Below are 22,505 nucleotides of genomic sequence, written 5' to 3' on the forward strand. Positions count from 1 at the left end.
CGGGTGGCTGACTGCAGTGGTTTCCCACTGACCGATGGGGTCGCCACATCCCTACGCCACATCCTGTAGATAATAAATAATTTAATTGTGTTCCGTCCTAAGCCTCGCAGATGTAACGCAATAGGGATTGAAAAATACACGTGTTGACCGACGACTGTCAGAAAAGGAATGAGAAAATGAAAAACCTGGCCGAAGTAAGAGTAAGTATTTCCAGACTCAGCTGAAAACCAAGCGAGTAGACTACACCGTAAGTGATGCATAGCTGTAAGGCAAGGGTAATTCGAACAACTGTTCGCAAACTAAAAGATGTTTTTTGTGGTTTCCCATTTAAATCCACGGCCGCTACCTTTCCATTCCTAGTCATTCCTTTATTCTGTTGAGGAATCTGCTGCCTATTAGCATTTCAGGAGTTTCTTTCTCTTAAAAGCTATAATCCTATCGTATAAAGTCTATCCCTGAGACTACCCTACATTCACTTTAGGATGTCCTTCAGATGACAAACTGAATATCAAATATCAGTTTCTTCTTTCTGATAATTCTCTTAACAGCATGAACCTAGTAGGCAAGCTGTCCGAGCTTAAAATACGTTATCAGGAAACAAAATTATCAGCAAAGAGAAAACTCCCAACGCTATCACGCTGGACGGAATCACCGTTGAAGTAGTGACACATTTCAAGTTCCTCCGGTGTCATCTAACTCAAAAATATGAGAAAACTAAGACCAGAATCGGCATTTCAAGAAGTGTATTCCTTACATTTCCTCCGATTCAAAACACTCCCGTGCGTCGTGAAGTGTTATATGTGACATCAGTGCTACTTTACGATGCCGAAGAATGCACTCTAACAGCTTTCTTAGTGAACTGACCGCATGCTTTTAAAATAATGGCACACCACTTCGTGTAGAGAAATCATGCGAAGTCTTAACCCTCGTAAAATGAAACATCAGCTTATTTCGGTCACATATTTAAAATAAAAATGACAGGCTGATACAACTAATCGTAGAAGGCGGTATAGAAGGGAAACATGGACGCTGGCAAAGAAGGTTATCCCGAACGTGTAGCCTCCGACGGTGGTTCGACATCAACCATCCACGACATTGCATCCCTGATACGGGAAGGTCAGAAGAGCGAAAACTACTTCATGTTGGTCACCAATCTGTCTCAGACGGTACTAGAATAAGAATCAGTTTCCTCTCCGGTCCGATATTCAACATTTGTGCCAAGTATGGTACAAGTTCTACTCTGCAGGGTGAGTGGTCATCTATATTGTACCGGGAGGTACACCTCTACGCCGCACCTTTAAATCTTGCGCCTTAAAGAATTCCTCTTCTGGAGAAATAGTGAACTTGAAACTACACCTACTTCAACCATTACTCAGAAGATGTCACTACTGTAATTGGACGTAATTTTCTTATTTTGAAGTTTCATGTGCTGTATGCAGTTCTACGTGTTTTGTTTACCAGTCATCAAGAAGTTTGGACTTTCTTCAACAGATGTCTCTGCTGAAAAACTATTATCATGCACTCTGGTGCGAAGTGAAAGAACTTTTTTGAAGAAGTTTTGTATTCATAAGTTTTTTTTTTACTAAATTTCGTTCATTAATTTTTGGGTTGGCAATATTTATCCTTTCTTTCCGCCAGTTTTGAATTTAGCAAATCACGAATTTCTGTAATTAATTTTTCGCCTATCACAGGCTTCTTCTTCGATTTTGTGTGTAACTTTAAGGTAACCAATAAAGTGAGACGGTGTGGCTTGATTATTCATGAAAGGTCTCGAACTTTCTCCGAGGGTTTATAAACTGCGGATTTCCACGTCTCTTGGCCAATTGATCGTCATCGAACTTAGTGTGTGTGTCAAGCAGGAGGCGGGAGGTGCCTCTTTCATCAGGCAGCAGTACTCCGACAAGGTATGGCCACTTAACATCTTTATTTCTTGCTATCTCTGCAGTTTAACCCGAGAGAGAGGTCCGAAACCTTAACTATGTGACCTAACTTTCTGAAAATGTAACTTCTGCGGGCTTATGTAACAACTTCATAAAATCTTTGACTGTAAATCGGGGATAGAGAGTGAGGTACCCTCTCGAGCTCCCCTTCATATTGGTTTGAGGTGACTACGTTTTGTAACTGGTTTTCTTCCTTTCCGTAATGTCTTAAACTCATTCTTATACGAGTCACCTCCATAGTTTGGGAATAGCCCCTGTCTCATCGGCCTAGTGCCCTTTAGGTTTTAGAATTCACATCTAGGAGTGCAAGTATTCGCCTCCTTTCATTTTGTGTTCGGGCCATTTATTTAACTGTTATTTCTTTTACACGAAGGCCCTATAAGTTGGGTACGAGATACCCCTGTTTCAGTTTGTAAGCTGGGCCATGGAAGGCCAGAAAGCTGTAAGATATTTTTCGTGTTGCCTTGAATTGGCTTGAAAACTGAGAGCCTGTTAGCTCTTTTTCAAAGTAAGATTTCTGAATGCCTTTTGAAGGTTTGATATTGTGAGTTGGGAGCCAGCGCTCCATGTATTAGGGGATTTCTGCCCTTGTGTAAAATTGTACTCGTTTGTAAAGTTGAGCTGAGAGCTCAAGAAATGTAAAGCGAGGGGCTGAAAGCCCTGTTTATCAAACTGTCACTAAAGTTTGGGTTTTTTTGTTTTGTCTAAACTTTGTCATGGTACCTGATACATCATTGTTATCTCACTAAGTGAGAATTTTGTTAACTTGTTGCTTTTTGAAAATATAACCTTCCATTTCAGTTTGAATTCTTTCTTGACATAGTAGTTAGACCCATTCACGCCGGCACCTTCTTTCACCTCTGCTGGTCAACGGGTATCCCCGTAACATATATAATGACCTCATTCTATACTTCAGTACAGAACAAGTCATCGTCTGTACATGTTGACACTTGCCGTCGGGATTATGGTGCTTCCGTCAAACAGACAATAGCGTGTAGAACTTGATCTGTACCAGCCACTCTCTCAATTACAATATCTTTGAATATCGAACAAGGATGTTATCAGATATCTTCTTGGTGTAAACGACTCGCATTAACATGAGGAGGTCAGGGCGACTATTACACTTAGATGATCGATAAGAGAAAACATAATTCAGCAGCAATAATCACGCAAACTGTTCATTAATTGCCTTGTTTTTTGCTGAGTTGAGTCAGAGAATTGTCACAGGTGATAAACACACCGTTGTAGTCATATTCAAAGGCTGTTCTGTTGAGCAAACCCTTGATGTTTCTCGTAATACTTTAAATTACCATAAAAATTTATTTATTATTATTATTAATCAACAAACAGTCATATCAGCGGGTGCATGCCATTTGCGCAAAACTGGCCGTGGGATACCGTGATATAACCGCAAAAATGTAGGTTACACTACCGCAAATGAATGTGACAAATTAATCACACAGTGAAAGTAAATGAAACGAAATGGTGTATGGCCTCCGGAGAGGCCTGGTGCAGGTCTTTTGATTAGACACCCGTAGGTGACCTGCGCGTCATGATGAGGACGAAATGATGGTGAAGATGGCATATACACTCAGTCCCAGTGCCAGGGAAATTAAATAATCACCGTTAAAATTCCCAGCCCTGCTGGGAATCGAACCTGGGACCCCTGTGACAAAAGGCCAGCACGCTAACCACTGACGCTAACCATGGTTTCGGACACAGTGAAAGTGGCTGCATGGCTCTAAGCTCTAACTATGGCATATAAATCCTTCGTAAAAAGGAAGATTGAGTCTATCGTAAATTTATCAAGCCGTCTTATTACTGAATGTATGAACGCGCCCATATGGGACAGGGATGACAGCACTGATTAACAGCATTACGAACACAGCCTATATGGTGCTGGTGTGGAAATACTGCTGAACAGTAGATATTGCTGGCATGGGACTTGTGAAAACAGTGACCAACCGTGGAGTGCAATGCGTAGTCTGGGATAATTTTAGCTATTTTTTGCCTTTTGTTTTACGTCGCACCGACGATGGTTTAGGAAAGGCCTAGGAATGGGAAGGAAGCGGCCGTGGCCTTAATTAAGGTATAGCCCCAGCATTTGTCTGGTGTGAAAGTGGGAAACCACAGAAAACCATCTTCAGGGATGCCGACAGTGAGATTCGAACCCACTATCTCTCGGAAGCATGCTCACAGCTGGGATAATTTTAAATACCGTAAACAACGTTTAATGAGTACTGGAAATATATCGTGGCGGCGCATTGTTAAAAACTGTGTAGCTACATTATAGACTAGAAGTTGTGTTTACAAGAGGTGAACGTACGCATGAAAGTGAAAGCGAACAGTGTATAGAAAATCAAATAATTAGAAATAGTTGTAAACGCATAGCTGCAGAGGACCTGACTACACAATAACGTACAATTATTCGTAAGGGAATTTGTCAAATGCAAATCATATTCACGAAGGAAACATTAGCAGTATTCGTATATTAATGTACAGAGAAAGAAGAAAATTACTACTAATTTTACCTCGCTCTGCTGACGAGGCATTAGTACAATAACATGAATTTTTAATGACCGAGCTCGATAGCTGCGGTCGCTTAAGTGCGGCCAGTATCCAGTATTCGGGAGATAGTTGGCAGCCCTGAAGATGGTTTTCCGTGGTTTCCCCATTTTCACACCAGACGAATGCTGCGGTTGTACATTAACTAAGGCCACGGCCGCTCCTTCCAAATCCTAACCCTTTCCTATGCCATCGTCGCCATAAGACCTACCTGTGTCGGTGCGACGTAAAGCCAATAGCAAAAAATATTTTAATTAACGGACATGGAGGCGCGCGGCTGTGAGCTTGCATCCGGGAGATAGTAGGTTCGAATCCCACTATCGGCAGCCCTGAAGATGGTTTTCCGTGGTTTCCCATTTTCACACCAGGCAAATGCTGGGGCTGTACCTTAATTAAGGCCACGGCCGCTTCCTTCCAACTCCTAGGCCTTTCCCATCCCATCGTCGCCATAAGACCTATCTGTGTCGGTGCGACGTAAAGCCCCTAGCAAAAAAAAAATTAGCGGACATGAGAAATTTTGTTACGTAGGCCTAGATCTTACGTTTGAAACAAATTTAACTTTTCATGCAATAATTCTGATACCATATTAACAGATGGCAGATTTTATGTGACCCCAAAGCATTTTTATCAGATGTATACCATTCACTCATATACAAATGCCGGACACATTCAACTTATATTTTGCTTACTTTTATCCAAAACTGTTTAAACGTATGAAAACATGTGGGACGGTATTTGCCAGTTATGTAAAAACAATTTTAACCCTGAATGTATAATGTTAGACTTTGAATTAGCAGCTCTAACTGCTGTAAGAAATGTGTTTCCGAACGCGCGTCTTAATTGTTGCAGCTTTCATTTCGGACAGGCCTGGCCCCGGAAAATTGTAAACATCGGGCTGAAACGTGAAAATATGAATAAAAGCTCAGAATTAAGACAACGTCTAAAATGTTTCTTTGGTTTGCAGTATTCCCCAAATGAATTCTTTCGTCGAGTATGTATTCGAAAACTAAATAAATGATGACGCCAAATTTCTACTTGTTCTTTAAGCGATTCCTGAACGACAAATGGGGCTGAGTCTTTCCGTAGACATTTTAATAAACAACTTCATGAATCACATCCATCTGTTCGTGTGCTGACTGCAGTGCTTAATGAATTCCAGAGCAAAATATAACCTCTATCACTTCTTTGCAGAAGAAAAAATTTAGGGAACATATCATACAGAAACACACATACAACATGGATCTCTGGAAAAGTTTTTCACCTGGTACAATACCATTAATACAGTCTACCAAAAACTTTGGGACACCGTTACCAGCCACATCGGACGATCAGTCATAGCAGTCCGATCTTCGCAATATTTCTTCAATGGTGACATGATCATGGTACGAGACATCAAGAATTCTCTGAGGGCAATATATATTCAAGTGTTTATTCACATTGTTTATAAATATTCGTGAACCGCAGGCGTACATTGCAGTAGGTAGGAAAATGCTCTTGGATATTTTTATCATTGTAACGGTACTACTGGCTGTCATTGACCAAACTGTGTGGTCTTAAACACGGCTGAAGCCAGTCTTATCGGATAACTGATATCCTTGTCTGTACCTCTAATGGTGGCAATAATACTACCAATATAAAACAACTATTCATCTTGTTCTGGAGCATGGCTATGGACTTCGTGAACCGCAGGCGTACATTGCAGTAGGTAGGTGGGTCAGTGAGCCAACAGGAGTGGAGGACAGTGGAAGGCAACGGGAAACCACCACTGTAATTTTCCCAAGAAAACCCCATGGCTTTGCTCAATTCAAAATATTCCGGAGTTTCAAGTTCCCCAATCGGATCTTCTTATCTTGGGTTCCACCAACCTCCATTAAGTTGGTATTTCTGTACTTAAGGCCGATCTTTCTGCCTTTAGTATCTAAGTAGGTTGTCATTTCTTGCAAGCACCTGCATGCACCAGTGCTGGTGATATTCGTTGTTTTAAGTGAAAGTAAAATGCAACATTAACATTAATCATTGGGAAAATGGAAGGGTTCGGGCATTTCGAAAATGAAGGTATCGGCCAAGGAGACAAGGACCAGAAGGGAATTAAAATTAAGGACTACCTCGAATGCTCTAATATCGTCGGAGTAGGAAAAAAAGAAAATAATCGGACGGAGAGGCTAATAACTTACCGCTCCCATCTTCATTCGGCTGACCTCCCCTCAATAGAAAACATTGTCAAAAGAACCGACTTGATCTTCCTCCGAAAATCTCTCGTCGGCTCCATTAACCCTGACCCGTCTCGCCGCTTTTCCTTATCCTTTTCTTCTGTCCGCACAAGCGTTAATCTTGTCCCTCCATTTGCTCGTACCACCTCCTACCAATCCGGTTACTGCGCCGCTCCACACGTCTCTGGAATGAGCTACCGCCTAAAATATAAGCTTTGCCTCTAACGCAGTTTACAAACCATGTAAAAAGATGTAAATCTCTGTGAGTACATGGACGGGACCGAAAGGGAGTGTAAGTGTTGTAGAGTGAATGGATTACTGTACGAGAGTAAAGATGTGAATAATGTAATTCTTACTGTACATATTAGCTTTGTTGGTCTGTGAGCAACTAATGTACATGGGGCTTGACCTTTTTCATTAGACCATCCATAAAATATGTATGATTTGTGGTAAATAAATTATTATTATTATTATTATTAATAATAATAATAATAATAATAATAATAATAATAATAATAAAAAGGGCCCAGGAAACGACCTGGGGGAGTCTCTACGAACATCTTGAGACTCTGGCTAGAAACGGGGCTGTGATGCGAATATATGAACTCACCAAGAGAGTTCACTTAGCCTCTCACACCTCAATTCTCCAAATCCTACCTACGCGTGGTGCCCCTGTTAAGCTGAGCAACCCAGTGGAAGGTTGGCTTTACAACCCCAGCGGGAAACTGGGTCAGTGAGCCAACAGGAGTGGAGGACAGTGGAAGGCAACGGGAAACCACCACTGTAATTTTCCCAAGAAAACCCTATGGCTTTGCTCAATTCAAAATATTCCGGAGTTTCAAGTTCCCCAGTCGGATCTCCGGGGAGAACTACGTTGAGAGAAGCCTCAAGAAATGTGCGATGCTGCAAGGAACAGTACTGTTTAGGAACTTGGAATGTAAGATCCATGTATCAAGGAAAGCTGGATATAGTCAAACGAGAAATGAAGAGACTGGACATCGATATACTGGGAATAAGGGAAGTGAGATGGATTGGTATTGGTGAATTTGCTACAGATGAGTACATGGTCTACTATTCTGGACATGAAAACCAAAGGAAAAATGGAGTTGCCCTCATAGTTAGTAACAGGGTACGTAACACAATAATGGGGTGCAATTTTGAAACTGACAGAATGATGTCTGTGCGTTTTCAAGGCCAACCTTTTAACATCACAGTCATACAAATTTACGCACCAACCACAGGAGCTGAAGAGGAAGATATTGACCAGTTCTATGAAGACTTACGAGAATTGCTACAGTTAACACCAAAGAAGGATGTCGTCTTCATTATTGGCGACGGGAATGCCAAAGTAGGAAATTAAACTGTAGATGGAGTAACGGGAAAATTTGGCCTTGGCACAACAAATGAAGCTGGACAGAGACTCCTAGAATTCTGTCAAGACAACTCACTGATCATTACCAACACACTGTTTCAATTGCCCAAACGACGCCTATACATCTGGACCTCGCCAGATGGTAAATGTCGGAATCAGATCGACTACATACTCTGTAGTCAGAGGTGGAGGAGCGCTGTACAGTCATCCAAAACAAGGCCTGGGGATGATTGTGGATCAGATCACGAGCTCTTAATTTCCAAATGCCGGTTCAAATTAAAAAGGATTGACAGAGCCAAACCATCAAGCAGATATGACCTAAATGGTATACCTCTTGAATATACAGTAGAGGTTAGAAACAGATTTAATGGATTAGATTTAAGAGATAGAGTTCCAGAAGAGCTATGGTCAGAAGTACGCTGTGTTGTTAAGGAGACAGCGGAAAAGCATATTCCCAAGAAAAAGAACAAGAAGAAGGCCAAATGGTTATCGGCTGAAGCGCTACAAATAGCAGAAGAAAGAAGGAATGCAAAAAATCAAAGGGGAAAGATCGAAGATGTCTAAATTAAATGCAGAGTTTCAGAAACTAGCTAGAAGACATAATAATGCCTTTTTGAATGAACAGTGCAAGGAAGTTGAGGAAAATAACAGACTGGGTAAGACAAGAGATCTTTACATAAGAACTGGAGACATCAGGGGGAAATTCCAGGCAAAGATTGGAATGATAAAAGATAAAAATGGAAAAGATCTTACTAAAGCAGAAGAGATTAAAGAAAGGTGGAGGGAATATGTAGGCAATTTGTATAGGAAAGATCGGAATACTCCTGAGGATGAAGTTACTCTGTTGTCAGAGCCAGAACCAGATATCCTAGAAAGTGAGGTCAAGTGGGCCCTAGAAAGTATTGCAAACAATAAGGCAAGTGGTTATGATGGAATCCCAGCAGAACTGTTCAAAATCCTAGGAGAGGATGCTGTGAAAGCGCTACATTCAATATGTCAGCAAATATGGAAAACCCAGCAGTGGCCAAAAGATTGGAAAAACTCAGTGTTCATCCCAATTCCAAAGAAGGGCAGCGGTAAAGAATGTTCAAACTACCGAACAATCGCACTTATACCGCATGCTAGTAAGGTTATGCTCAAGATCCTGCAAAATAGGCTTCGGCAGTATGTAGATCTAGAACTACCTGAAGAACAAGCCGGTTTTCGTAAAGGCAGAGGAACCAGAGATCAAACTGCTAATATTCTCTGGATTATGGAGAAAGCAAGAGAATTCCAGAAAGACCTATACTTATGCTTTATTGACTATGCTCAAGCCTTTTTACTGTGTTGATCACAATAAATTGTGACAAGTACTCAAGACTATGGGAGTACCAGATCATCTTATTTGCCTTATGAGAAATCTCTACTCTGATCAGGAAGCTATGGTGAGAACCCTAAATGGAACAACTGAATGGGTCAAGATTGAGAAAGGTGTACGTCAAGGCTGCATATTGTCACCTTACTTATTCAACTTATATGCAGAGTTGGTGATGAGGAATGCCAAATTAGATGAAACAGAAACTGGATATAAAATTGGTGGGATAAATATAAATAACCTTAGATATGCTGATGACACCACCCTGTTGGCAGAAAGTGAAGAACAACTTAAGTATCTACTAATGAAGGTGAAAGAAGAAAGTGCAAAAGCTGGACTGAGGTTGAATGTCAAGAAAACAAAGATCATGGCAACTAAACCTATCACCTCCTGGCATATAAATGGTGAAACAATGGAGGTTGTTCCTAGTTTCATCTACTTGGGCTCCAAAATAACTGCTGACTGCGATTGCAGCCATGAAATTAAGAGACGCTTGCTCCTTGGGAGGAAGGCAATGGCCAATCTTGATAACATTTTCAAGAGTAGAGACGTAACTTAAAGAACGAAGATTCGTATAGTGAAGGCTATGGTCTTCCCAGTAGCAATGTACGGAAGCGAAACCTGGACAGTAAGAAAGGCTGAGAGTCGAAGAATAGACGTATTTGAACTATGGTGTTTGAGAAAACTCCTTAGAGTTCCGTGGACTGCGAAGAGATCTAATAAGTCCATATTACAGGAAATCAACCCAGGCTGTTCACTGGAAGGTCAAATACTCAGACAAAAACTAAAGTACTTCGGTCATATTATGAGAAAACATGATTCACTGGAAAAGACCTTAATGCTGGGGAAGACTGATGGTAACAGGAGAAGAGGGCGACAACGAATGAGGTGGATTGATGGCATCAATTTAGAAAGACTACGGAAAATAGTATACGACAGGGAGAAATGGCGCACTTTGGTCTATGGGGTCACGGAGAGTTGAAAGCGACTAAACGACTAACAACAACAACAATAATAATAAAAAAGTAATGAAATGGACCAATGTCATGAACGAAGATATTATGCGCATCTACTACAAAGTTGCGAATTTTGGAGTAAATGTAACTGGATACAGGCAGAAACGTTACAGAGAATTCACCCAAATATCCTGACATCTTAGTGAAAGAACAGCGAGTAGCTAACCAATACAGAGTGATCTTAAAAAACAATCTGATCCCTCAGACCAGACTCAAAATGGTTGTTCGAGAAACAAAGCAGGAAATGAAACCTGAATCGACTGATGATAATTCAGCCACAAGTATTAAAGAGACAAATTTGATCACCTTTTCTTACACTCGTGAACTAATGGAGGACAACAGACAACAGCCAAATGGTTAGAATGGTCAAAGGTAAATTGTATGAAGAAGATTATTTTGAGCTGAGAGATGGGCGATCAATTGTAACGATGATTTCGAACGATCCTTACAAGTACTTGGGTATCAAGCAAACATGGCCCCCTCGTGTGTGCTGCTACAATTGTAGGGGACTAACCTTGGTTACCCTCTTCAATTGAAGATCCTCTTCGTGGTGAGGGGGACTAGTAGCTCCTTTCTTGCGATGCCGAATGGAGCCCTATTGGGTAACCGTTGGCATACAAGGAGGAGGAAGCTAAAGCACCGCCCAACCCTAAGGTGTAATGCGACCCGTGCCGATGGGGTGCATGGCACATGGGAGATGTGTCTTGAACGGAGCCTTCAAGATACTTGGCGCCCTCTCGAAGTAAGTAGCCTTACCCGGGTATGCGGGGCTCTGCCTGGGCGGACATATATTTCCCTAGCTACTCGTGGGACTTGAATGAATACGGTAGCCATCCATAAACCGGATAGCTCTTCTGGGGCCTCCGAGAGAAACACTACAACAACAACCGAAGGGGACTCTTCGGAGATACCCTCGGATAGTTCATCTTCGACAGTTAGAGGGCTCACTCAAGAGGTGGGCAATCTACAGGTCCAGAAGAATAAAAAGGAACAGCGCTCTGGCGCTGAAAAGAGGAGATACAAGAAGGCCTTAAAGGCCCGGGAGCAGGCCAAAGAGGGCCTAACTCCTGGGGCTGAGGGGACTTCTACTACCACAACAGCGACAACAGTGGAGGGATCCAATGGGCACAAGAGGCGGGACCCTGAAAAGGATTCTGCTTCTAGGGCACAGAGGACCCCACCCACTAAGATGCCAGCGGGGAAACGACTTCTGTCGAGGGCAACCCCAGAAGAAGATCGGCAGACCCGCAAGAGACCCAAGGTGGAGTACGCCAGGATAGCCAATGCTGGGATCAGGATGGCCATAGTACCTGTGGGATATCCTGACCAGCAGCTATCCGAGAAACAGGTGGAAGCTGTGGAAGAGGCTATCACCAATCTGATAGACGAGCTTCCGGAGCAGGGGCCAATTAAGCCTCAGTTCCTGGACTGCTATCTGTCAAGGGGTGCGGCCGTGCGAACAATTGTGGGCATGGACAAACTCCTTTCCTACAAGAGAGTCATGGTCTGGATACCAGGACAACCAAAGGACAATAGTGTCCTTTTGGGAAGAATGGCACGCCAGAACCATGGCTTAAATCCCACCAGCTGGAGGGTCTACGACCGCAAGGAGGAGAAGAGAGGTGTCCGTCTTGTGGTCAGCATGGACTCCAGGGCTGTGGAGAAAGTGGTGGGGAAGAAGATCTTCTGCGGTGTGCATGTGGCTACCTTCACCTTGGTGGAAGGCAAACGTGCCAAGCAGAGGACCAACCCCACCACAGATAAAACCGAGACCAGCAGGGGCAAAGAGCTGGAGCCCCGACAGGAACCGGGGCCAGCCAAGCCCCAGGATCCATCGAGGGAGACGGAGCTGCAAGTTCCGGAGACCGCATAAGGTAAAGTATTCTATGAAAGTAAAGAATGATTACTTTCATACAAGCAAATATACAACATTGTATAGCGGTCTCTAGGGTACTTAATAGAAGTATCCAGAAAGGCGGGTTTTCGGTCGCCCTGATACAGGAACCCTGGCTTAGACAGGGGCATATCATGGGACTAAAATGTGCAGGTTTCACTCTATTCAGTGGAATAGCAGAGGAGAAGCCTAGAGCATGTATACTAATTAAGGATCATAACGCTTGGGCTACACCGGGTTTCATTACTAGAGACTTGGTAGCAGTCCTAATGAGATATGAAGAGGGCGGACAGCCAAGAGACTTAGTTGTCTGTTCTGCATATTTCCCAGGAGACTCTGAATCTCCACCCCCGCCGGAGGAGTTCAAGAGACTGGTGATATACTGTAGGAAACAAGGATTTAACCTCGTAGTAGGATGTGATGCCAATGGTCATCATAGCATTTGGGGAAGTAAAAATACAAACCGAAGGGGAGAGCACCTCATAGAATTTCTATGTACAACTGATCTTGAGATCATGAATATTGGTGATACCCCTACCTTCATTAATAATAGGAGCGAAGGGATCATAGATCTTACCCTGGGTTCCATGGGAATCATGCAGGAATTTAAAGACTGGAAGGTCTCTTTGGAGCCTTCCTTGTCAGATCATAGACACATTGTGTTTTATATAGAGGGCTCCATCGTGATCCCGTCTTACAGAAACCCTAGACGAACCGATTGGATATATTTTAGGGAGGACGTGAGGAGGGGACTGGAGGGAGGACCCTCAAACATAATTAAAAACAAGAGCTGGAGCTCAGTGTGAGTTTTCTCACACGGACGCTGGTTACCTCTTATGAATTAAACTGCCCTATTGTTAAGGCAAAAAGAGTAACAGGAAGCTTCAAGTGGAATAGTTATCTTGAACACCTGAAGAGAAATACACGAAGGCTCTGGAATAAATACAGGGAACTTCAGGATCAAGAAAGCCTAGATTCTTACAAAGAATCACAAAGAAGGTACAAGTCAGAAGTCAAAAAAGCTTCTAGGAAATCTTGGAGACAATTTTGTGACTCCATTGAAAGTCAACATGAAGCGGCAAGGCTTCATAAAATTTTAACCTTGGATAGAAGGGCAAGGCTGGGCTCACTGGAGACTCCTTCTGGTGGATACACATCCACAGAGGGGGAGACCCTGAGCTTATTGCTTGATGCCCACTTTCCAGGTTCGGTAATCACGAATAGTGAGGTAGAATCGAGCGGATCCTTCAGACCCGATAAAAGTGGCTGGAGGGAAGCCGCAGAGATTGTCATCCCAAGAAGGGTTAATTGGGCATTAGAATCCTTTGCCCCTTAGAAAAGCCCAGGTGTGGATGGGATCTTCCCGGCGCTTCTTCAGGAGGCGGGGGGGGGGTCCTTATACCATACCTGGTTAGAATCTTTAGAGCCTGTCTCACTATGGGGTACGTATACTCCTTGTGGCGTCAGGCGAAGGTGGTATTTATACCTAAACACGGAAGGTCTTCATATACTAGACCTAAGGATTATAGACCCATTAGTCTAACGTCTTTTCTACTTAAGACCTTGGAAAGACTGGTGGATAGACATACCAGGGAGAAAGTATTGAACCCTTTAATTTGCGACCTTTTCCGATCCCTCTGTCTTATGTTGTTGCGCCACGTCGGGCGAACAAATTTTACTGCACCCTACGGGTCAGGGTAACCACAGTAATTCCCAACTAGCCAGTTAAATATATCTCAGGGTATCCATGCCTCCAGAAAAATGGTTAATTTTTCTATGTCTAGTTTAACGTGTGTTCGAAGAGAAATAACGGTATCATACGCGGTTCGGAATTACATAACCCAACGCTCAGTAGTAGTTTTTGTGAACGTAAACTTCAGTCAACCTTAAAAAATAATATATGTTCGCACAACGAGAACCTTACTCACTAAGTACAACTATTGATTACCAGTATAAATGAAAACTCATTTCATTATATAAAAAACTAATCAAGAAACACATTTATTAAATTGTCAAGATTCGCAAAAGAAATGGTTACTATCAAGTATGGCTCGTAAGCTTTCAATTATCAATCTAATAAATAAATATTTTAATAACTGAGTCAAATATTTAAGGTCAGCGCTGCCTAATTCCTAAACTAAGTTTACATCTTAATATTCTAGGTCACGTATTCCTGAAATGAATTATCTTCCCATTAAAATTACATTTTGCCACTTAAGTATATTACATCACAGTCTTCAGACCACGGTCAAAGTTCGGTATATTAATAAATTATTTCATCACTCCCGGTGTTAATTATATACCTTCATCGAAAAATACAACCATAACATTGTTCAAGTTTCCGCAGAAATGACCTGAATTTGAATAATGTATCCTGAATATAAATATCAGTGACCTAAGTTACATTGAAAATGATTTGAGTTCGTTGGTGCAGACTACAACGTAGAAAATGAAATATTGAATGACGCACTAAGTTTCTCGGTCCGATTTCCACTTAAATTACGGCTCCTAACTAAGTATTCGCTCTAATAATATTTTAAATTAACAAAACATCGATGATATCCTACGTAAATGTCAAATGATTTCCCTATTCTAGCTAAATAATTTCTTATGTATCGTATTCCAGCTCGATATACATGCAGCCAATAAGCATTTATCATATATAGGTGTGCTAATGCCTATACAAGGATATTTCAACACTACATTATCATACTACTTGCATACAAGCTTGTTCTTCCATGCAATATCCATTCATTCAGAATATGATATAATCATGTATTCATTTACCCATCACCGGTTGTTATTATTGTCAAACCACTTTCACACTTCATTAAAATATACGTATTATTATTGTCCATACCTTGCTATGGTTCCTCCCTGGGGCATACTTATATTCTGTAATCGCATTACATGTGCTCCAACATCGCACATAAAATATATCATATACGCTTTACTTCCTGTTAATCTGCGCAATATATCAATTAAAATACTATACACTCTTCCATTATCTCACTATTAACCTTCAATTCAACCCATATTTAATTCTTTTAACATTCACAATTACCGCGTTTAACCTCCAATATTAATTAAACACAACGATATGTATATCGTCAATAGCGCAGAATTCGTTCCTCAAAACGCATTTTATCATACAATTCCGTATATAACTCCAAATTCAGTGTCTTTTCTTTCAATAAAGTCACACAGCAAAGAGTATGGTATCTTAATTTAACCAATTCAACATGTGTCCCTCTGTGACGTAACTGGGTTTGACTAGTACTACATCACTCATGGATCTTTCTAACTAACCGGGATTCTTTGAAAACAGCTGTTACACTATGTCGTATTTTTAAATCGTATTCCTTCATCCTTGGATAAAATAATGTAGTAAACAGGTTATCAATCCGTAACAAGATTTCATCTTAAGTATTTCACACTGCACTTTTTTTTATATTCACAGCACACTTAATTATCTCACGCTTAGGCTATTCAGATCTATTGTATATACTGGTAATACTCTACATAAGAAATTATACTACTTAATACTATTACTTAGCTCACCATTCAATATCTCGGGCCTTAGTTGCTCCTCGGTGTGGTCGTAGTCCTTGGATCGGGAACTGGTCAGGATGTCCACCACTGGTATTTCAGGTAGTGTGACCTCCTCCACACGGGTCGGGTTGTTTTAACGGCCAGGATGACATCTCCCTCCAGGTTGGTCTATGCCGATTTAGCAAGCCATCATCTGTTCAGCAACACAGTAGACAATATACGTTGATTTTGAAAAATATAAATTCGTCATGGTTCTGCGTAGAATATATATTTTATGGTGATTGCTTATTATTTTAGGTTGTCCTTGTGACTATTTTTACTAAATGTGGCTCAATCTCGAGCTCTCACGTCTCAATCAAGTTCTGGTTTTCAAACGACTTTGCGTCTAAGTATCTCGACGTATTTTTCAAAGCTTCAGGATTTTATTCCTTTTTTATAGTATTTCGACGTTTATCTATTCGATTCGCTCAATATTTCCTTCTTCTCAGCTTAATACTTCACGCTAAATATTGCCAATCTCGCTTATTTCTGAGAGTAATGTTCGGAACGTCTTGTCTTCACCACGTCAATTTTTTAAGTCAGTTTTTATAATAATCTGTTTTATCCTTCTTATTTTTTTAAAAACAATTCTATCGATTCTACACCATTGTACACCGCCTTCATAGTGGTAGGTTTAAGTTAGTCATGGCCTCCTAGCATACATCAATATCGATATCCGACTATAGATTTCTTTGCCTTGGCTGGCCTCTACCTTCCGTAGGCGCCATTTTTAATACGTCCAAGTAAATGCATCGGGTACAGTATTAAGAGACTTTCCCCTCCATTCTTATCAACATGCATATCAACCAGGGAAGTCGGTTGAGACGGCACTACACCAGCTGGTTTCTAGGCTGGAGAGTGCCTTGGATCAGCAACAACTTGCTATGGTTGTATTCCTAGATATAGAAGGGGCCTTTAACTATACATCTTTGGGCTCCATAGAACGTAGTCTAGAGAGAAGAGGAGTGAGCAGTATGCTCATAAAATGGATTATGGCCTCACTGCAGGGCCGTCAAGTTCTGTTTACCCTCAACGCTGTAATGTTGAGAGCTAATATAGACAGGGGGTGTCCACAGGGAGGAGTATTACCACCAACATTATGGTGTCTGGTAGTGGATGAACTACTTACCAGGTTAAATGTTGGAGGAATATACGCCCAAGGCTATGCAGACGACATAAGCCTGATGGCGGTAGGAAATTTCCCCAGTACGGTTTCCGAACTCGTACAGAGCTCTCTACGTAGGGTGGAAAGATGGTGCCACGAGACAGACTTGTCGGTTAATCCCGATAAGACGGAGCTCGTGGTATTTACCAAGAGGAGGAGGCTAGACGGACTGTCAGAGCCTTTCCTATTTGGGAAAAAATTAGTTAAGACAACCTCGGTTAAGTACCTAGGGGTAATCCTTGAGGCAAGACTGAGTTGGAAGAAACATATAGATCATAAGGTGGATAAGGCTCGCAAGATTATGTGGGCCTGTCGCAGGGCCGTCGGGAAGACTTGGGGCCTAAGACCTAAGGTGGTCCAGTGGCTCTATATCTCCATTGTACGGCCCACGATCACCTATGCATCTATAGTCTGGTGACCAGGCTCAGAGAGTAAAACTGTGAGCACCAAGTTAAACAGTGTCCGAAGACTTGCATGTCTATGAATAACAGGGGCACTGGATGCTACACCATTACGTGCAATGGAGGCCATCCTAGGTTCCCCCCCCCCCTTACATTTATATGTTAAGGTAATAGCGGGAATGAGTGCCTATCGCCTTTGGTCACTCGGAGGATGGTCCTTCAAAAACCCGAATAGAGGTCATGCCTCTATTCTTACAAGGCTTCACCAGACTTGCCCTATGACAATGATGATCGGGGATCTGATGAAGCCTAGCTTTAATTTGAATTATAAATTTACAGTGGTGATACCCACAAGGGAGGAGTGGGCCGCGGACGCTGGGGCCCGTCTTAAGTCTGGGGGCTGTACATGGTACACAGATAGCTCGCGGACGGAGACGGGCACAGGCGCCGGGGTCTGGGGGCCTAAGACAAGGCTCTCACTTCCTATGGGTAAATATGCTACTGTTTTTCAGGCTGAAGTATACGCAATACTAGCCTGTGCTGTAAATATATGGAATATGCCTGTACACAGAAGACACATCACTATTTGTAGTGATAGCCAGGGAGCGCTAAAAGCACTATGTGCAGTTAAAACAACATCAAAACTGGTATGGGAATGCCAAAGGATGTTAGATCAGCTGTGTGAGCTTAGCTCAGTTACCCTATTATGGGTTCCTGGGCACACAGGTACCAGTAGAAATGAAGAAGCTGACAAACTAGCGAAACAGGGCTCAATGGGTTCCTTCACAGGACCAGAGCCCTTCCTGGGAGTGTCACTCCGAAGTGTGAGACTGACAATATCCCAATGGATAAACCAGTCTCACCTAGATATTTGGAAGAGGTTAACCATAGCAAGACAGGCACGTGAACTTATCAAAGGGCCTAGTCAAAGCTATAAAAAGGTCCTAATGAATTTGAATAGGACCAGAATGAGAATGGTAGTTGGACTGTTAACAGGCCACAATACCTTACAGAGCCACCAACACATAATGAAAATCACCCAGGATCCGATGTGTAGAAGATGCGGTAAGGAGGAGGAGACCTCCGCGCATGTGTTATGTCAGTGCGAGGCTTTTGCAAGCACTAGACATCGATACCTGAGCTCACATTTTGTGAGCCTGGAGGACATCAGGAATGCCAAAATCCGGACACTGGTATCCTTTATAGGAGCACTAGGGCTGGACTAGGCAAACCCGTTCAAGGGGCACAAAGGGTCTTCATAGACCTACGTGTGGAGCTCTGCGAAAACAGGGCTCACCCATTTCTTATCTATCTATCTATCTAGCTAAGCAAACATAGCGCACAGAACACACAGTGATGGTGATGATGTTTGTTGTTTAAAGGGGCGTAACAGCTAGGTCATCGGTCCCCTGAGAACACACAGTGGTTAAGTATGAGTTGGTTGAGGAATTTGTTAGACGGACCCGGGTAATCCTAAAATCAGGCCTGAACAGCAAAAATATGATTAAAGCATTCAACACCTATGCGATACCAGTTCTTAGCTACTCCTTCGGAGTTATCAAGTGGAGTTAATCAACACCTGTGCGATACCTGTTCTTAGCTACTCCTTCGGAGTTATCAAGTGGAGTTAATCAACACCTATGCGATACCAGTTCTTAGCTACTCCTTCGGAGTTATCAAGTGGAGTTAATCAACACCTATGCGATACCAGTTCTTAGCTACTCCTTCGGAGTTACCAAGTGGAGTTAACACCTATGCGATACCAGTTCTTAGCTACTCCTTCGGAGTTACCAAGTGGAGTTAACACCTATGCGATACCAGTTCTTAGCTACTCCTTCGGAGTTATCAAGTGGAACAAGACTGACGTCTAAAATTTTGAAAAGAAACTGCGTTGCCTGAATGAAAACACTACCGAAAGTCAGCAGTTGGTTGCCAAACGCAGGAAACAGTCCACCATGGTACTTCCGGATGCTCACACTTCTCAGGAGGGGTGTATAAGGAACTTCACGACTCGGTTGCTAAGACCTTGCACCAAGAATTTGCTATTAAATACAGACTGGTTGATGAAAATGTTCCTATTTTAAGTACAGCCCTCAAATTGTACTCGAAAATGACGAGATTAAAATGTACTGGGGCTGAACAGTTATCATGAGTAGGACGACCATCCACAACAGGCCGGTTATAATAGTGAAGAGAAGGGAATAAAACGTGCCGTTCTGATGGACATAGCTGTCCCGAACACTGGGAACCTCCATGAAAAGTATACCGATAAAATCAACATGTATACACCACTGAAAGAACATATTCAGATTATGGCACTATGAAGATGTAATCATTGTACCAATCACCTCTTCGAGTACAGCTGCTATACCTAAAACTCTGGTAGAAGGACAGAAGAAGTTGGATGTCAACACCAACATCTACAAGACCATCCAGAAGAAGGTGGGCATTGCCACGACTGGAAATGTTCGTAAATTTATGGGTTCAAATTCTGCGTAGGAATTTAGTGTACCTTAAGGTTTATTGTGCTTTGATTTCCTAAAATCTGCACAATTGCTTGAATATCATCGCCACGAAAGTGTGGAAAATAAATAAATAAATAAATAAATAAATAAATAAATAAATAAATAAATAAATAAATAAATAAATAAATAAATAAATAAATAAATAAATGAGGCCGGATAGGATAGACGAAACTGAGGAGTCTGCCACAAGTAGAAACAATGCCAAGACTCAGTTAGGGGCATCATGGTCAACAATCCAGGCTCCAAGGTTAACATCCCTTGGGGCCACTATTAGTAGCCTCTTACGACAGGCAGGGGATATCCTGGGCGTTATTCTACCGCCCCCACCCACAGGGGGACGCATTGATATAATAAACTGAAAATACGTTTGGATATTTGTGGAACTACAGTATCACGTCTGTATGTCTCGATGCATGTGGATTAAATTTCACTCACAATTGGAGTATGACCTGGAATAACATAAAAGCTACTTAATTTCGCGTTGTCCTTTAAGGCTAGATGCAGCTAAAGAAAATGCTAACCAAGGCAGAGGAAAATCTACGCCTCAGACCGATAAACGTGAATATCCTGTCTCATTGGCAAGTCCTAGTAAAAATTAGGCCTATGAAGTTTTGTTAAAATTCAGTGTCCTTCAAATATCTTAACGTGCATTTAGGGTTTCCAGAGACGGGATTGTTGTGAATGTTAGGTTCGTTAAAGATGTCTCGTCTGAATTATTAATATCCTGAACGGTAGTGGCGATTGGGAATTAGAAGTGTGTGTGTTGGGAGGGGGGGGGAGCAAAACATGTACAGACAACAAAATATACCCGGGTTTGTGATATATGGTGGGGAGAGGTGTGTGTGTGTGTGTGTATACGTCAAAACAAAAAAATAAGCTACAAAAAGGTAGGTTTTAAAATCTTTTCTGAGCGAATTTTTACGGAGCGGTAAAGGCTGACAGTTTACCAACTTAAGTGCGGTAATAATAGTTTTTGATATTTTGATTCAATACTATACAATAAAACATTCACCAAAGCAACAATAATTACACATATATTACAATTAGAAGTACGGCGTGATTGTCTGTTTGTTAGGTCATCAGCCCAGAGGCTGGTTGGATCCTCAGATAGCCCCACCAAAGGCTATGCAGTTATAGGAAAACCACAAAAACCGATGGCAGAGGCCAAATGAGGCGTACTAGGCAAGATGAGGAGTGAGGCAGTTTGCCATTGCTTTCCTCACTGGACCAGAAGGTGCAACTGCAACACGACTGATCCTATGAGCAACACCTTTCATAACACTTGGACACTATTTGTGCTCCAAATGTCATTACTCAGCACCACTCATACCCCAGCAGCTTCCATATTGTCACAGCCATTGATGAGACTGGGACTTCGGTGGAAGCTACACTTTGCTCTGGCCTGTGCCAAGAGACGGATACAAAAATACTGCATCCATCAAGAAATGGCAACAGGCTAACGGCGTGATTATACAATTAAAAATAATTTAGTGTTTGACTGCGCACTAAGAAACTTAACAGATACTAGAGACTGTCAGACTGATGAACGCGCGCGGCAAGCTAGCGAATAATTAATGAAAACAAAGAAAATAATTAGCTGATAAGACAACAGGGCTTGTAGAAATGGCTTGTTTTAATAATAATAATAATAATAATAATAATAATAATAATAATAATAATAATTCAACCGGCTAAATTGGAATAAAAGTGGAATGGTTTCTTCACAAAGTTGGGGGGGGGGGCAATATCCTCCTCGCCGTTACTGATCCTGAAAAAGTCCTGAATTTTTGGAATTACAGGGAGAAAATGATCCCCCTCTGTGCATATAATTTGGTGGATTCAACTTCATCATAATGTTGTTTATTAATTAATTCTCTCCGACAAAGAGCTGGTGAGAAAGACCTCGTTATCAGAGAGAGCACAGAGTTTGCGATCTGCTTCCAAAGTTGCTCGAAGCTCGATTCTTCCTTTGTGTCTGTTTGATTCTGAATCGATGGATATCAATAGACGCCGCCAGTAAATTTAAACCTTACCATTCTTCGTTTTATCTCTGCTGTTTGAGCGTGTTTTCTCTTCTTTGTGCTTGTTAATCTGTTCTGTAAGTAAATATGGATATTTGCTGAATCAGGTGGATCATTTAAAGAAGATATTAAGTAATGGCGCGAAAAATACGATCAAATCTTAACGCTAATTGGACGAATGTATTTCTAACTAGTTCCGAAAATAGTAACAAAAATGTAAACGATGTGTAATTGTACGAAATAATTGTTATTGGTCAGCTAGGTGGGATGAGAATGAAACTGGGAATTATGAGACCGAAGTCTTATTTAAAGGAATAGTTGACAGAAGAACTGAAACACGTTCAAAGCAAAGCAGGACGATTTGTTCTGGATGGTTTCCGACCAACGAGTAGTGTTGCAAAAATGTTCGACTGGGAATATTTGGAAGTAAGGAAATGAAGAGCTCGACTAA

General features: G+C 41.8%; 1 pseudogene; it reads left to right on the top strand.

Annotated features, from left to right (window-relative positions):
- The first annotated feature begins 1,022 nt into the window (after positions 1–1,022).
- Positions 1,023–22,505, top strand: part of LOC137498946 (craniofacial development protein 2-like) — a 37,532-nt pseudogene continuing 16,049 nt past the window's right edge.

The sequence above is a fragment of the Anabrus simplex genome, chromosome 3 (assembly GCF_040414725.1).
Source record: "Anabrus simplex isolate iqAnaSimp1 chromosome 3, ASM4041472v1, whole genome shotgun sequence".
Classification (NCBI taxonomy): domain Eukaryota; kingdom Metazoa; phylum Arthropoda; class Insecta; order Orthoptera; family Tettigoniidae; genus Anabrus; species Anabrus simplex.